The sequence below is a fragment of the Diabrotica virgifera genome, chromosome 9 (genome assembly GCF_917563875.1).
Source record: "Diabrotica virgifera virgifera chromosome 9, PGI_DIABVI_V3a".
Taxonomy (NCBI): Eukaryota; Metazoa; Arthropoda; class Insecta; order Coleoptera; family Chrysomelidae; genus Diabrotica; species Diabrotica virgifera.
Genome location: NC_065451.1, coordinates 46,596,570 through 46,615,160, shown reverse-complemented (window position 1 = coordinate 46,615,160; position 18,591 = coordinate 46,596,570).

Below are 18,591 nucleotides of genomic sequence, written 5' to 3'. Positions count from 1 at the left end.
AAAAATTTTTGAAGAAAAGGTAAAATTTCATTTTTTTTTTTTCATAATCTTTATTTCCGTTGCGGGATCGGAAGATAAAGTCCGATTTGAATAATTCTTTTTTTGGTTTTCTTGTAATTACCAATCGCAACTTTTTCGCACTATAGCGATACGGAATGATCAACTTGACCATATCCAAAAATGGCTTAAAAAATGGAACATAAAGGCGAATGAGAGTAAATCCACCCATGTAACATTCACCATGAAATAACAAACATGTCCATCTGTAACTCGGAACAAAACACAGCTTCCACAAACCGATAGAGGCAAGTACCTAGGAATCCATCTTGATAGGAGATTATCTTGGCACAAGTACATTTTCACAAAAAGAAAAGAGCTAGGAATACAATTCTGAGAAATGTACTGGATCATCGGTCGTACTATCTCTTTAAAAAAATGTAACTATCTTTTGTAAACAAGCTGCTGATAAAGCTATATTAAAACCAGTGTTGACCTATGGTATGGAACTTTGGGAGACAGCCAGTCAAACAAACCTAGAAATACTGCAGAGATTCGAGAAAAAAGTCCTTACAATAATGCTGAATGCCCCTTAATACATGCCAAACTATTTGATAGAGCAAGACCTCAATGTGTCATCCATAAAAACAATAATAACAGAATATTACAAAAAGTATTCCAAGAGACTAGAATCTCATACAAATTAGTTAGCCAGCATTCTCTCTGATCATCATAATGATGTACGACTTTTGAAGAGATTCAAAATAGGGTACCTAGCAAGAAGATTGGAATAATCCGTAGAGATTCGAATAATTTATGTAGAGAGGGTGATTACTGGATCTCCCCCTACAGGTCAAATTTTTAATTTCTGTCAAATAATTTACCTATTGTTTTTAAACTACAGATTGTAAATATTACAAAAATAAAAAAGAAAACATTTTTATGTGCTCCATTTAATAAGGTTCGGTTTTGAATATGGTTCAATAAATTAAATGGCTGATATATTTTGTTGCACTTCTCTTTATTTTTTCTCAAAATTTAAACAAAAATCATAATTACTAAAAGCACTGCTAAGATTTCGTTTTAAATCAAATAAAATTATTTTTTTAAAGCTGGAAACCTGGAAAGTCAAACATCCGGTTATATTATCAAATTCCTAAGTAAACAGTGACCGTTGCATAGGGCGTTAAAGCTCGAGACAATACGGAAAATTGACCTGACCGCGTAAATCTCAAATTGGCGAGCTAAGATAAACATGCGACCGTTTCATACAAAAACACATAAAGCCTGTTTATACTGCCATTAAAGTCTCCTGAAGGCTTAGATAAACCGCCGAAGTGCTAAAAAATACACCAGCGATAATTCTACCCACTTTTCTCACTTAATAAACATCATCTTGGGCATTCCTACATGACTGGAAGAAAGGGGAACTAAAATAAAACATCCAAGTTTGAACTTATATGAGCTCAAAATAAGGCTGTTATCTTGTTTTTAATCTGTTTTCTGTGTTCAAACAAACAAAAATATTGATTTATTTAAGATGCATCTACTATACAGGGTGACTGGATAAAAACGAAATAGAAGCATTGTCGGAAACTGCCTACAACAGTATATTAAAAAAAAACAGTAATAGGTCAATTTATTATTAAAGGTGGAAACATTTTTCCGGTATATTCGAATGTTTTACTTTTACTCCTAATTGTTCTACATGATTGAAGGAATGGGGAACTAAAATAAGACATCCGAGAAAGTACCCCCGCACAAACCTTATGGAAATTAGGTCCCAGTGGATTTAGTTCACACTTTGGGAAAATACTCTTTGAAGCATCCTGATAAAAAGTTCTCATGGGCACATCTCGATCGTATGGAGGATTTCCAAGATATAGAGGCACAAACTCGGAAAACTATAAGATTTACCGGGTATTTCAATTCCCTGAGTTACTGGTTATCTGGCAACATGTAGAAATTTGGTCTAAATAAAAGTACTAATAGTTTAGGATATTTTTCTGGCTATCCAATGGCGACCTTTACTTTGACCTTGACCTTCAACGGACGTCATCTTCTAGAGTTTCGAGGGTTTTCAGCATTCAATTGATACATATAAACAGATTACTTACGGGTTTTTGGGATCGCTAAACACGAATATGCCATCAGAATTGACCTCTGGAGAACGTGGTGGCCAGGGCCACCCACTGCAAGGGACGTCATTTTCTATAGTTTCGATGGCTTTCGGCATTTAATTGACGAAACTGAATTACTGGAGTGCTTTTTGAGGTCGCTACACACGAATATGCAACGCCACCAGAACCGACTCCCGAAGCACCTGGTTTCCAAGGTCAATGAAAGGGGCTCCTGGAGTTTCGAGGGTCTTCGGTACTACATTGGTGCAAACGGATTACTGATAGTTTTTTGGAGTTGCTGAACACGAATATCCCAACAGAACAGAAATCGGAATACCTCTTGCTTTGGAAATTCGAGATCTTTCGGTACTGAATTAATGTAAACTCATTACCCACAGGATTTTGGGGCTGCTGAACGTGAATACGCCATCAGATCTGACCCACGGAGCACCCTGGTGCCTCAGGCAGGTCTTCTTCTGGAGTTTCGGTATTAAATTGATTCAGATGGGTATTACTCATGGATTTTTGGGGCTCCTCAACACAAATGCTCCATTAGAACAGACACCGGGGTACCTGGTGCCTAAGACACGTCCTCTTCTGGGGTTTCGAGAGTTTTAGTGACTAAATTAATGCAAGCGGATTACTCTTGCGTTTTTGGTGTTGCTGAATATGAATACGACTTATATAAAAGACTCTGGAGTATCTAGTGACCATGATGAAAAACAACATCAAAATAGAATATAGTAAATCGATCTTAAAATAAATGAAGGAAAAATATTGTCAGATATAAATTGAGTTTATATTTTTAAATAAATAAAACCATTGAATAGCACAACATAGTTGTTATTTTAATAAAAATCTACAAATAGCAAAAAAAAAACATTTTATCAATTGGTACGCTTTTTTTGAACAGCAACTCAGAAAACCTTCGAGTACTCGGTGTGTATCAATCCGTTTGAATAAATTTAGTACCGAAAACTCTCGAAACTCCAAGAGATGACGTGCCTTAGGCGATAGGTGCTCCGGTGTCTGTTCTGATGGCGTATTTGTGTTCATTAAATCCGAAGAGCCATGAGTAATCCATTCGTATCAATTTATTGCTAAAAAGTCTCTAAACTCAAAAAGATGAATAAGCTTAGGCACCAGATGCTCCGTGGGTTGGATCTGATGGCGTATTAGCGTTAAGCGACCCCAAAATCCATGAGTAGTCCGTTTTTACCAATTTATTGCCGAAAACCCTTACAACTCCAGAAGATGGCGTGCTGTAGGCACAATGTGATTTGTTGGTCGGATCTGATAGTGTAAGCATGTTCAGCAACCTTAAAAACCTAAGAGTAATCCATTTGATTCCTCCGAAACTCCAGAAGATAACCTGTCTTAGGCACCAGGCGCTCCTCTGTCTGTGCTGATCACGCATTCGTGTTCAGCAAGCAACCCCAAAAACCTATAACTAATCTGTTTGCATTAATGTAGTACCGAACACTCTCGAAACTCCAGAAGCTCCTTTCATTGACCTTGGAAACTAGGTGTTCCGGGAGTCGGTTCTGGTGGTATGTTCGTATTTAGCGACCTCAAAAAACCGTCCAGTAATTCATTTGCATCAATTAAAAGCCGAAAATTATCGAAACTCTTAAAGATGACGTCCCTTGCAGTGGGTCTGACCACCCCGTGCTCCGGAGGTCAATTCTGATTGCATATTCGTGTTTAGCGATCCCAAAAACCCATGAGTTATCTGTTTATATTAATTTAAAGCCGAAAACCACGAAACTCTAGAAGATGACGTCCGTTGAAGGTCAAGGTCAAAGTAAAGGTCGCCATTGGATAGCCAGGAAAAAATCCTAGACTAATAGTGTAGACTGTGTCTAATAGTACTTTTCTTTGATGCAAACTTTTACATGTTGCCAGATAACCAGTAACTCAGGGAATTGGAATACCCAGTAAATCTTATAATTTTCCGAGTTTGTGCCTCTATATCTTGAAAATCCTCCACACCATCGAGTTGTGCCCATGAGTACTTTTCATCATAATGCTTCAAAGGATATTTTCCCAAAGTATTAACTAAATCCACTGGGACCTAATTTACATAAGGTTTGTGCGGAGGACTTTGAATATATATGAGCTCAATAAGGCAATATTAGAATCGTTAGGCTTACCCTGTTTTAAATATTGTATCCTATGTTCAAACAACAATCTAACAAATTTGTTTTATTTTTGAAATAGATGCATCTAGTATACAAGGTCGCTGGACCAACCAAAACAGAAGCATCATCAGGAACTACAATAGTATAAAAAAAAAAGGCGACCGGTCAATTTTTGATTAAGGGGGACACATTCATAGGGTATTGGTATTATTCTGATTATTTTACTGTCACACCTAAGCCAAAGTAAGAATCACCCCAATCTTCTTTTAACAAGAATAGGAGTCAAATTAGACAAACAGGCAAATAGGCGATTTTTAAACACTTTTCTTTACTTCAATAGCTTGCATCAAATCTTTAGACGTTAATTTTACTGACTTTTCTTTAATGCAAACGAATGAAAATTTTCAGACATAATATGCATTCGCGGGAACAATACACGAATAGTCAATATTTTTTTTTATGTTTATAACTGTTTAAATAAAAAAAACGATTTTAATGGAAAATGTTTAAATTCTCTTGTTTTTTACAATGTAGAAACTTGAAGCTTTTACGGATTGTAGTTAATGACATGAACTATACATTATTTCACTTTTTACGTTAATTGTTTACGTTATCTTTCATAAATAAACAATAAAGTTTAAAATTTTGAACGCTCATATATTTGTTTATATATAAATCGGCGTTTATTCGTGTCAAATTTCAATACGATACGAAACAAAACTTCAACCAAAACTAGAATTCAAAAAATTCGTGTTTTTATCGTAGTCTTATAAAAACCACCGGTAGAGACGTTTTGTGCTACAATTAACATTAGAATTCGTTTTGTCGTCTTAATTAATTAAACGCTTTCCTTTAGTTCAATCGTTTGGGTCAAATTTTTGGACATTCATTTGACTGCCTTTTCTTCAATGCAAATGACTAAAAATTTGCAGACATATGCATTCGCGGGAACAATACACGAATAGTCAATAAAAAAATTTTTGTTTATTAATTGTTTAAATAAAAAAACGATTTTAACGGAAAATGCTTAAATTCTCTTGTTTTTTACAATGAAGAAAATTGAAACTTTTACAGATTGTAGCTAATTATATGAACTATACATAATTTCACTTTTTACGTTAATTGTTTAAGTTATGCTTCATAAATAAATAATAAAGTTTTAAATTTTTTGCCGATTCCGACTACTTTTCAAGTTTGTACATCATATGTTTTATATATGAATGTTTGAAAAGTGCAAGACTAAAAAGTAAAAAATAAAATATTATGAAAAAAATATTTTTAAGAAACGCTTTTCTTTAGTTACGAGTGACTAAAATTAAACATATTATAAAAAAAAACAACTAAAAAGCAAAAAATAAAAATAAATTGAAAAAGTCTAACACATTCATTAAAGAAAAGCGTGGTCCGAAAACCGTTTATTCGATGAAGGCGCGCCACGCTTTTCTTTGACCAATGTGTCAGATTTTTTCAATTTTTTTATTTTTTGCTTTTTGGTTGATTTTTTTATAATATGTTTAATATTAGTGACTCGTAACTAAAGAAAAGAGTTTCTTAAAAATATTTTTTTTATCTTTAAACGTAGATAATAATATTTTTTTGGCATAAGTATTAGCAGTTTGATTTCTTTCGTTCATTTATGAATAATTTGGTTATACATGAACAATAGGCAATTTTAAACTCCATCCTAAATTGTTAAAGTTACTTAAACTGAACAATTTTACTCTATTATCTAATTTTTCTTCTTTTTCCTTCTCTTTATAAGCAATTATGCTTGTTCCTTGACGGATTGATACCTCTATGGAAGATTGTCACTCCATCTTTTGCGTGGTCGACCGATAATTCTTCTACCGACTAGTGATTTATCTCTTGCTATTTTGACCACATGTGTCTCCCCCATTCTGGTTATGTGTTTGTTCCATTCTTTTTTTCTATTTAGTGTCCATTCGTTTATACAATGTACTTTACATTTTATTCTAATATCTTCACTCCTCTTCGAATTTATTTCCTGTAATTTCCACTCTTCTTCTGCGTAGCAGAGTATTTTTACTTCTTTTTTTCCCATTCTATATCCTCTTCCTTTGTTGACGTTTTTGATGACTTCATCCATGATTAAATTGAAAAGCATAGGACTCAATGAGTCTCCCTGTCTTATTCCTCTGTCTATATCTATAGGTTCTGTAAGTTGTCCATCTATTCTAACATCCACTTTAGTGTTTTGGTAGATATTTTCCATAGTTTTCATGATAGGTAAAGTTTTCAATCCTAATAGCGACATTAATAATATTGAAAAATATTAAAAATATTACTAAAAGATTGCTAAATTAAAAACTTATTGGTCCATTTCCCTGGTGACACCTCCAAGGCTTCTACAAAATGCAAGCCAGATGGATGCTGCAGTGAAGACAAAGGGGAAGGAATTCTACACTATGCAATTCACAACCCCCGTCTACAGCTTGGTAAAGTTCCAACGGAAAATTGGCCTAGTTACTCTATAGGAATAATACTAATATAAAATAAAAATAAAAATGTATACCCTCTCTAGCAAGCAATGCAACTACCGACCAAAAAATTTCTATCATAAATCAAATACCTTGGACTGATCACAAAGTAAACGTCAAAGTCCATGTCCACAGAACGTGGCAAACTACTTGGGATCAGACTACCAACAAACTTAAAAAATGTTTAAGTCAAGTGGAAACCAAACTCATAGTACCAAGTAACAGAAAAGACCAAGTCATCATCAACCGACTCCGAATAGGACATACATTACTTACACACAAACATATATTCAACAAGGAGGCTCCTCCGATGTGTACCAAGTGCAACACGCAACTGACAGTGAAACATATAATTATCGAGTGTCCAGTGTACCAGAAAGAAAGGATCGCGTGTACTCTTAGTACTCTAATCTAAAAAATGTACTGACTTCAAACTTTTTTTTTCTTTCCTTATTGGCTTTGGATTACTTGATCCATTCAGCCACGATAGATACTAAATTGCTGTTTGCTACATTCCAAATATAATAAGATTACGTACATATGCGCACATATAATACTTATGCACGCACATACATACATAGGTAGATACTGAAATCAATAAAAAGCAAAAAAAAACAAAAAGGGGGGTGGAAACATTAAATTTACCGGCAGGTATACCCTTCATTCATGGCCCTAACCAACTTAAATTAATTTACAAATAATGAAATTGACAAAAAAACTAAATGCTGATACTTAATACTAATAAATACTTAACATTTTTTTAACACACCGCTAAGGCTTCAACCCTGTTCGACACCGCGAAAGTTTAGACCTGCTTTGTGCTTTTAATATCTTTCTCTTTTTTATTTTATAATTTATTATGCTTTTTTATTTTTTTTGTTTTTTTTCCTTTTGGTTTTTTTGTTTTTTAATATTTTTTGTTATTTTTTTGTTTTCTTTTTTCTTGTTTTTTTTTTAATTTTTTGTATACATATTATTTTTTTTATTATTTATTTTTTAATTTATTCCATATAAATTTTTATACAATTTTATTTTTATTACCTTCCTGTAAAATTTACTTAATAAAATTTTACAGGGAGACAATATTACAAAAGTATAAACATAAAACAAACAATAATTATTGCTAAACACATTCAACCGGACTCATTCAGTGCAAGTTAAATTTTCCTCTTAGTCCTTTTTAAAAACTCCCAGATGATTTGTTTAATCTTAGGATTTCGACGAGGCAAATATAAAAGAGAAGCATTATTTTGTGGGAAAGGTATTTGTTCTTGAATCAGATTGTGCATCATCATTATGTTTGCATTCAAAAAACCAATGATTAATGCCATCAACATATCCATTGCAATCGCAAAGATCCGATTCGGATAGGTTAAATCGATAGAGGTATGTCTTGACAGTGGCATGATTAAAGAGACATCTAATAAACATGGAATATATATTTCTATTGGGATAACTTCTGAGCGCAAAAGGCTCAGTAGGTAAAATAGGATGAATTTTGGTGTATAGATTGTTCCTTCGATTGCAGAAATCGTACCACTCAATATCCCAATTTTCTTTCAGACTTTTCTTGCGGGTAGCTGTTAGATCGCTTCTATCTAGCCAAGTAATTTCCGATCCTTTTAAGATTGCCTCTTTAGCAAAAAAATCTGCTTTCATGTTACCGGAAATACCAATGTGTACCTTTACCCAGACGAAAGTTACAGAAGTCTGTTTTTCCAGTAGCTTTAGTTGGTTTTCTAAAATTTTGACGACAAGGCTATTTTTAAATACATGTTTACGTGAGTTTTCTAGAGCTAATAACGAGGACTTTGAATCTGACATAATTACAACTTGTTTGTTAGAAATTTTTTTGTTGACAGCCCATTCTAGAGCTTGATAACTGGCGAACATTTCTGCAGAGTATATGGAGCATTGTTTATCTAATTTGAACATCAAGGATTCTTGGTGATCCGGAATATATACAGCACATCCAACTCCCAATCTTGATTTTGAACCATCCGTGAAAATCCTGCATGGATTATCAAGCTTGGCTATATGTTGCTGAAAGTCAACTGGATTCTCAGTGTCAAAATTTGGGAGGCAAACATTAACATTGGCATAGGATATATTAAAACTCAATTTAAAGAAAGTTAATTCACCTGGACTGTTTAAGTGCTGAGAGACGTTCGAGTATGCGACTGCTAAAATAGGAGAATTTCTGTTATGCCACCATTTGTCGACCAGATTAGAAACAGATATGCCACATATTTTTTGTAGTAGTTCAGTTTGGTTGTAAGATTGGCATTTAAGAATAAATTTTTAGGCTGAAAATAGTCGTCTTAAATGTAAAGGAGGCTCCATGGATTCAGCTAAAAGATTCTCTATAGGCGTAGACTTAGAGCGCACCTAGAACTAATCGTAGAGCCTTATTGAATGCGATCTAGTTTTTTAAGGCGACTGTTGTGGGAGATCCATATAGAATGCTTCCATGGCCGAGAATGGACCTGGTATATACACGATAAAACATTAAATTAATTTTAGGGTCAGCACCCCATCGATAGCGATTAACTACTTTAAGAATATTTAAACTTTTCTCACATTTTATTAAGCACTTATTAATGTGTTCATCCTATGTTAACTTGGTGTCCAACGTAATACCAAGATAAGTATAGTGCTTATGAACGAGTATACTTAGGTTGTTAATCACAATGCTGGGCATATCTGGTAAGCGATGTCGCGTGAAAAACACCACCGCTGATTTATTTGCAGTAAATCTTAAATCTAAACTTCAAACTTAAAATTCTTATTAAATTATCTCAAAATGACTAAACTATATACCAGATTGTAAACTTTTACTGTTTTCTTTATTCTTTTCATTTTAATTTTCATGTCAGCTACTAAGAGATTATGGTTAGATGATATATCTGCTCCAGGTTGTATAAATATGTATAATTATTATTTCTATAATTCAGCTTCAATACCGTTTAGCTGTTAAATAGCTGTTAAATAGCGTCAGCCTAAATTTAGTTTATTTGCATACATTTTACGCTTTATTTTGAGTATTCTATTGCTAATACAGCAGCATTTTTAATATTTATTAAGTAAAGTTTTAGTCTTTTAATATACCAACTCATTTTAAATTTACATCAAAGCGTTAAAAAAAGTTCTTTCATTATTTTAATACTACAAGTATAAGAGCAGCCGAACTTAATGTTAATAAAATTATTTTAGAAAAACTTTAAATATATTTCTAAGGCTAGTAAACTTTTAACTTCATCAGCAAAGTTCGTTTCTGTGCTCCTCTGCCCTTCGACTTTCGAAAGTACAGTAATTTTTTCAAAAGAATTTTTCCGTAAAACTCACTCCAAACTTTAGTCTACAACTCTACTTAGTTACTTACTTCTCGCATTATTACTTGTTATTTTCACACCCACCCAATTTGGAGCTACAAAAGATAAGGCCAATTAAGATTTGTGAAGTGCCCGAGACGTTAGACTTCCTTCGAGATTAAAAAGAAACAGAAATAAAAACGGAAGAAACACTTGGAAAACCTCTTCGTTTTGTCTAAGATCTAAACTTGTTGAGAATTAACAAGGCATCGTTGAAGTTTATAGAGTTTTGACTGGAAACGTTTATTTCCGAAATAACCGTAAAACTACTACAAATTTTTATTAATTTTATTTTGATGAATGAATCATAAAGTTATAACAAGCATCATAAAAGCTAACTATATTTCAAAATGTAATACTGTTATTATCATGTCTCCATTACATGTTACCTTTTTCTCACTATCTAATATCTTAATGTGTGCTTTTATGATTTACCTAGAATATAGTAAAATGAAAATAGTTTTTCTCATAAAAATACTTGGAAAGCAAATTGGTTTACATTGATTTTTTTTTCAAAACCATTACAAAACAAAATACCATCATGATCAATCAGCCAATCGCGTCTACCGCTAGACATAGGCCTTCCTCAGTTCTATCCAGCGTGCTCTACACTGGGTCTTCTTGTTCTTAAGGTGCCGAGAACGCTTGTCGATCGTTGGCTCTCATATGGCCCGGCATATTAACAATCAATGCCTTATTTTCAGCCGCACGAAATAGTTCAGTACTAGTTTTCCCAAACCATTGGCGTAGGTTTTTAAGCCAAGAAGTTGTACGGCGGCCCACACTTCCTTTTCCCATTATTTTACCTTGCATGGCAAGGTGAAGTATGTTATATTTTTGTGGGTAACGCATTATATGATCAAAGTATTCCAATTTGCGCCTTTTAACCGTGTTCACTACTTCGCAACTGTTATTCAAACGTTGCAAAACCCTTTCGTTTGTAACTCTTTCTACCCAACTGATCTTCAGAATACGGCGATAGACCCACATCTCAAATGTTTCTAGTTTTTTAAAAGCGATTCTGCCAGGGTCCATGCTTCCGCTCCGTAAAGTAGTACTGGAAATATATAACATCGAACCATTCTTATGCAAAGATCCAAATGTTGATCATGACTGCAAAGGATTTTCTTAGATTTCATAAAACTTTTTCTTGCTTTGGAAATCTTACTTTTCATTTCTGTACTGGGGTTCCAGCTTTCATTAATATGAGTACCCAGATATACAAGATTACTTACTCGCTCAATTGAGTCATTACCGATTGTTACGTTATAGTTATTATTATTTACGGTTGCCTGTTTACTAATAACCATAAACTTTATTTTTCTTGCATTGAGTCTGAGTCAATATATCGCGCAGAACGCCACCATTCGGTTCAATAACGCTTGAAGATGTTCAATTGATCCTGTCACTAACAATGTGTCATCTGCGTATCTGATATTGTTCATAAGCATTAATGAGTATGCCCTCTTTTGCGTTTTCCAACACTTCATTTAATATTGTTTCAGCGTAAAGATTTAACAACATTGGTGACAATATACAGCCTTGTCGAATTCCACGCTTGATTTTTACTTCTTCAGAGCACTGATTCCCAACCCTAACACATGCAGAATGGCCCCAATACAAGTTTGCGATTATTCTAATATCCCTACCGTCTAGACCGGTAGTCTTGAGAATATGCAACATTTTTTCACGGCGAACTTTTAAAAGGCCTTTTCAAAATAAATCGCGCACATCAAAACGTCATGATTTACATCTCTGCATCTTTGAATTAGAACTTGGGTTCCAAATAGTGCATCACGCTTTCCAAGGCCACGGCGAAAACTGAATTGGGTACTTGACATTCTTTCCTCAATTTTTCTATATGTTCTTTGATGAATTATTCTGAGAACAGTTTTCAATACATGACTCATTAGGCTGATGGTGCGATAGTCGCTGCATTTTTTGGCTTTGTGTTTTTTGAGGATTTAAGCCAATCTTTAGGAATTTTTCCGCTTTCCCAGATTAAGTTGAATAATTTCGTAGGTATCTAATGCCTGGTTGCACCAACAGATCTTAAGCTCCAGCTTAGCTAAGCCCTACTTATAGATAGGGCCTCCTTGAGTATCACTTACGTTGCACCATAATTTTAGATTCTTACCTTATTATCAATTATATCTATTATTATAGTACGGTATTCTTATTGTTATATATTAAAATTATATTATATTAATTCTTATGATACTCTCGACTTAAGATCTGTTGGTACAACCGGGCATTAATGCCCTCGGCACCTAAAAGCTTTAGTGTTTCTACATAAATTTCATCTGGTCCGATAGCCTTGCCATTTTTTGCGTTGTTTATAGCGTATTGCACTTCTTCCTTAGTTATTTGAGGACCGCTTATGTCATTTAGAGTTTCTAGTTCGCTTCTTTCATCATCGAATAATTCCTTTATATATTCAGTCCATCGTATTAGTTGACCTTCGATATCGACTATAATTTTTCCATTTTTATCTTCGATTAGTGGAGGTTTAAATTTATTATTCAGTCTTGCAACTTCTTTCAGTTTTTTGTGCATATTGAATGCGTCGTAGATACTCTCGTAGTTCTCAATTTCTTTACGTTGTTGTTTATGCCACTCTGATTTAGCTGATCTTATTTTTCTTCGAATCATACTGTTTAGCTGTTTGTATTCTGTCAGATTAGCATTTTTATATTTTATTCTTGCATACATTAAAGTCAATATCTCTTCTGTCATCCACTGTTGCTTATTCCTGCGTTGATTTTCCATTAGATGGTCTTCTTGGACTTTTTCCAATGTTTCTTTGCATGACTCCCATAATTGTTCTTCTGAATTTTCATTTCCCAAAATCTGAAACTGATGTTCTAATTTATCGGTTACTATTTCTTTCACTTCCGCATTTGATATTTTATCAAATTACACTGGGTCCTATTACACTGGGTCGCTTGTAGCCAATTTCCCGCTAATCTTTTTAGGTCTCTGTCCATTTAGTCAGCTTCTTTTATAGTTTCTGGACTTCTATTTTATGATTCGTCTTGACCACCGTCCATCTTGTGCTAAGTGCCCTGCCCATCTTTCTTTATATTCTATATTGGTGCCACATATTGCCATTGAGTGTTTTTAAATATTGACTCTAGAGGTGCAGTGAACAATATTGGTGAAATATTCCTCCTTGTCTTAGTCCTCAACACAAGCTGAATTTTTCTAGATCTTTGTGTAGTCGTTTACTTGATGTAGCGTTCGCATAGATATTTTTGATTAGTAACGTATACCTGTAATCTATTCGGATCTGCTTTAATGCTTCCAGTAATGTTGAAAACACTACAGAGTCAAAAGGCTTCTCGTAGCCGATAAATGCCAGAACCAGTGGTATGTTGTACTAAATGCAATTTTCAATTCATATCTTTATGGTATGTAAATGGTCATTTGTGCCATATCCTGCCCTAAAGAATGCCTGTTCTTTGGGCTGATAGAAATCAAGTTTAGGAGTTAGTCCCTTCCTTAAGATTTTCATTAAGGGTTTGTACATATGTGGTCATAGGCTGATGGGTCTATAATTTCCTAATCTATTACGTAATATCACCTTTTTTGTGTAACAAGACTATCACTACATTGTTCCAGTTTGTCGAATTCTATCCAAATGTTAGCATTCATTAAATAGTTCGCTTATTGATTTTAATACGATTTATCCTCCTACTTAATTGCCTCAATAATGAGTCCATCATCAGGCGATCAATGGTTCTTAATATTCTTTAAAACAGTGCTTACTTCTGACACTGTAATGGGTAAAAGTATCAGATTGCTGATTTATGAGAGTCCTTTTTTTCAGAACGTCCTCTTTATCTGTTGTTGCTTTTCCAGCTTTGCCTCTTAGCTTTCATTTTTCTTTTTTTTTACTTTGGGCAAGTTCTCTTTTGATTATCTTTAAACCTTTTGTAAAGGAGTCCACGTTGGGCGCCAAAGTGATGCAATAAACTACCCCAGATTATTGAAATAATATTAAAGAATAATATTTCAATTAACTATGATAGTTATCGTCTATCCTAGGCTAGCTCAATCTCACAAGTTGTGAGTTCACTTCGGCCTAATCAAAAACATGAACAATGAAAATCCAGAATGGAGCAAATAAAACAATAATATTTAACTGATCATAATTATTTTTTATAAAGACATAATTAAGTAATGTATTAAAAAATATATATATACAAGACCTTGCCGAAGCTAAACAGATCACAGATTATACTTATCGATGGCACTTGGTATCTGTCTGCGGGATCTTGGTGTCTTACTGTTGGTTCTGCAACGGGCTCTGGGGCTTGTAGATGTTCTGGCCATCAGGTCTAAAGGTGTAGGTCGGTTTCTAGGTGACCAGTTACTGCTGCATCGATGCATCGCCGGCGACATTGGGGGCTCGAGTTTCAGGGAGTCTCCCACGAGGTGAAGGGTTGTTCGGTGTAGATCATTATTTGTCCAGAAAACTAGAATACATACAAGTATATGAAACACCAAGAAAACAATGAAAATATCCTTGCCATTCTTTTAACAAATAATCCAGAAATGATAGACCTCACAGAACCTTGCTAACTAAGATCTATAACACTGTGCTTGACTATGACCTGGTAAATATCATTAGATCACTATTGTGTAATAGACGCTTCTACGTTGTGCTAAATGGAAAGAAGAGCAGATGGAGAACCCAAAAAAATGGCCTACCTCAAGGAAGCGTTCTGGCGCCGTCCCTATTTAACATCTACACAAACGACCAACCAATACACCCTCAGACTGAGAGTTTTGTTTACGCTGACGACCTTGGTATCGCCGTAAGGGGGAAAACACTCACACAAGTGGAGTCGACAATGGAAGAGGCTTTAAACATGATGTCAACTTACTAAAAACAAAACTCATTAAAAGCAAACCCTACAAAAACCCAAGTATGTGCATTCCATCTCAACAACCATCTGGCGCATGTTAAACTGAATGTTTCTTGGGAAGGACAACGCTTGGAACATACTGATAGGCCTAAATATCTTGGAGTAATACTAGACCGGTCACTAACGTATAAATTCCACTGTCAGAGCACAAGACAAAAGGTCTCTACGAGAAACAGCCTTCTCCGGAAACTTGTAGGGAGCAAGTGGGGTGCAAACCCTCAGGTCTTAAAGTTAACAGCTGAGGCCTTATGTTTCTCAACAGGGGAATATGCTTGTCCCGCTTGGGGTAGATCTAGACACGCCCAACAATTCACCACAGCGTTAAATGAAACATGTAGAATAATAACCGGTTGCATGAAGCCTACCCCTCTAACCCTACTGTACCGGGCCGCTGGATTCGCATCACCAAACGAGAGTAGATGTGCCTCACAATATGTGGAGAAGTTCAGGCAAACTTTCGATGAAAAGCACCAATTATACGGGTTTGACGAACCGCCAGGAACTAGCCGACTTAAATCAAGGAAAAGGTTTATGAGAAATGTCAGCGTCGAACCACCCGAACTGTTCCCCCTACATCCAGAACGACCTAATGGAATGAACCTGGACTGGAGAACCTGGCGGACACTCAACCGCATACGCACAGGTGTTGCCCCTGTAAAACAGAACCTCATTAAATGGGGCATTAAGACAGATAACGACGCACTTTGTGAATGTGGGGAAATGCAGAACGTGGAGCACCTGAGAGTATGCAGACTTTGCCCATCACAGTGCACCCTCGATGATTTATGGCTCGCAAATACAAAGGGTGTAGACGTGGCCCGATATTGGGCAGAAAAACCGTAGTCGGATCCAGACACGAAAAAGTAAAGTAAGTTGCATAAAGGCAAGGTTAAACAAAATTAATAGTAATAAATAATGCATATTAGTAGTTGAATAGTTGTGGATTACTACATATATATGAAAATAATAGATGTAATGTGTAATATATATGAAATAATCACCATGAAGTATGAAACTAGAAAGTAAGGTTACACATAAAAACATAAAGTAAGGAACATAAAAAAGATTACGGATACAGGCTTAGAAAAATGTGTATAGTTATGTTTAAACACTTACCCCAAATAAGAACGTCTGTTTGAAAATGTGACTATGAGGCCAGATAATTGCCTTAAGTAGATTTTAAAATTAAAAGAAAACATATTCTTCATTTTGACAAAGAGGAAGAGTTTCACTTGACATTGACAGACTTCGTAAGTGGGGGCTTAAAATTTGATTGAAACGAGAAACGACAGTGCGATATCACTGTCATGAACCACAGAACGATTGTATAAGAATGTTCTATGCTGAGAGAGAACAAGAATGTTGAGATATGCCTATAAATAAAGAAGCAGGGCGCGAACCAATTTTTAACGAAAAAGCAAGTTAAAACAAATACAGAAGATAATTATTAATGAAATATTAAAGAAAATAAAGTAAAATAATTATTTTAAAATAAAATAGCAAAGATGTGACGTTTGTAACGTTACACACTCCTCTCATCCATCAGAAAATTTTGAACACAAGTGAGAAATTTTTCTCAAAGAAAACAGGACCGTTACACTTTGTTCTCTTCTACTATTTAAATAATCACATTCGGATTTGTTATCACGACTAAATTGCGTATTACTTTTTCTGACTATCTAATCTCTTATAATATAGTGTATGCTTTTATATAGCGTAGAATACAATCGAATGAAACTAGCTTTTCTTCTACAAACATATAGTGATTTAAAAAAAAACAGCCAGAATGACAACTATTTGTTTAAATATTGATTTATTGAAGTATACGTTAAAACATAAGAGCAGAATAAATGCAATGGAGATGAGTCATTTAAGAAGGACAGTTGGAAAGGCAAAATGGGATAGATTAAGCAACAAGACTATTAGGAGAAAGGCGAACCAAGAACCCATAATGAATAAACTAAAAAGAGACAAATGAATTGGCATGGGCATTTGATGAGGATGCAACCCAACAGATTTACGAGAAGAATCCACGAAGCAAGGAACATTATAAAAAGATAAAGAGGCAGACCAAGAAAAAAATGGATACAGCAAATAGTAGAGGCGGGAAAAGTTAAAGGAAAATCACTCGAGGAATTAAACATAATGGCAGAAAACAGAAAAGAATGGAAGAGCTGGGTGAATGTAAATTAAAATAGCGATACCAAATCCGACACCCTAATAGGGTACGAGGAAGGGAAGAAAGAAAGAAAGAAAGAAAGAAAGAAGTATACATTATAATATTCTTATTATTTAATAACATTATAAACAAATTTATAATGGAGGGAGATGAAGGGATACCAGGAATAAAACAAAGATTTAACGAAAGAGTTTTCAATGAGAATGGAAAGAGAATGATGTACTTTTGCACAACGAACGAAGTAAGAATAACCAACACATTTTTTTATCATAAAATCCCACACAAATACACGTTTGAAAATACAAGAGGACATAGATCAATGATAGATTATGTGGTCACCAACCGAAATATTCACCATAAACAGATAGTGGATGTGAGAAGTTTGACGTCACCAAATGTGGAAGCGCTCACTATTTGGTACTTGGTAAAATTAGATTCCATGAAAGATGGAAAGAGAAGATCAAACAAACGAATTCAGTAGAAATAATAAAAATTGAAAATTTAAGAGATGACTCCATAAAATCATTATATCAAAAAAGGCTAGAACAGAAAATAAAAATGGAGACTATCGAAAATGAAAACAATGTAGAAACTAGCTGAAGAAAACTCAAGAAAAATATTCTGGACGCTTCCCGAGAAGCACTCGGGACGAAAATAATAAACAAAAACCAAAAGTTGTCAACGAAAACACCATGGTTTACAGTAGAGGTTAAACAAAAATGTCACCAAAAAAAGAAAGCTTTCCTAAAATATAACTCAGAAAAAACGAATGAATCATATGCAGACTATAAAAGAGTAAGAACTGAAACTCACCAATTGGTAAGAAAAACAAAAACAGATTACTGGGAAAGATTTACAAAAGGACTGGAGATGGATCTCTACGGACAACAGAAACAAGTATGGCGCTAGTTATAGTACAACGACCGCTACCATCCAGTATATTCTACCACGTGGAATCAACACGAGGCTACGTCGCGTCGCAGCGTTGAACATTCTGGACCTAATTGCGACGTATTGGATAGCAAGATCAGCAATTATAAAATTATAAAACACCATGTAAAAATCAATATTTTTTAGTCTGATTCAAATCTCTAAATAAAAGTCTGATTTAAATGTTAAAGTAAAGTCTGATTTTAAATTATTGAGTTGTAACTAAAATCTTTGTTTGTCGAAATAAAAGTTTTAATTATGTTCAGTTTTTAAAAAAAGTGTTTTTCCAAAGAACATTCATAATTGGCGCAGTCAGTAGGATTAAATTACTTCCACGATATTCTGCAAAACTTATAAAGAAAAATAACGAAGTTACTGTAAAAACATCAAAAGCTACAGTACATAAGAAGAACATAAAACATCA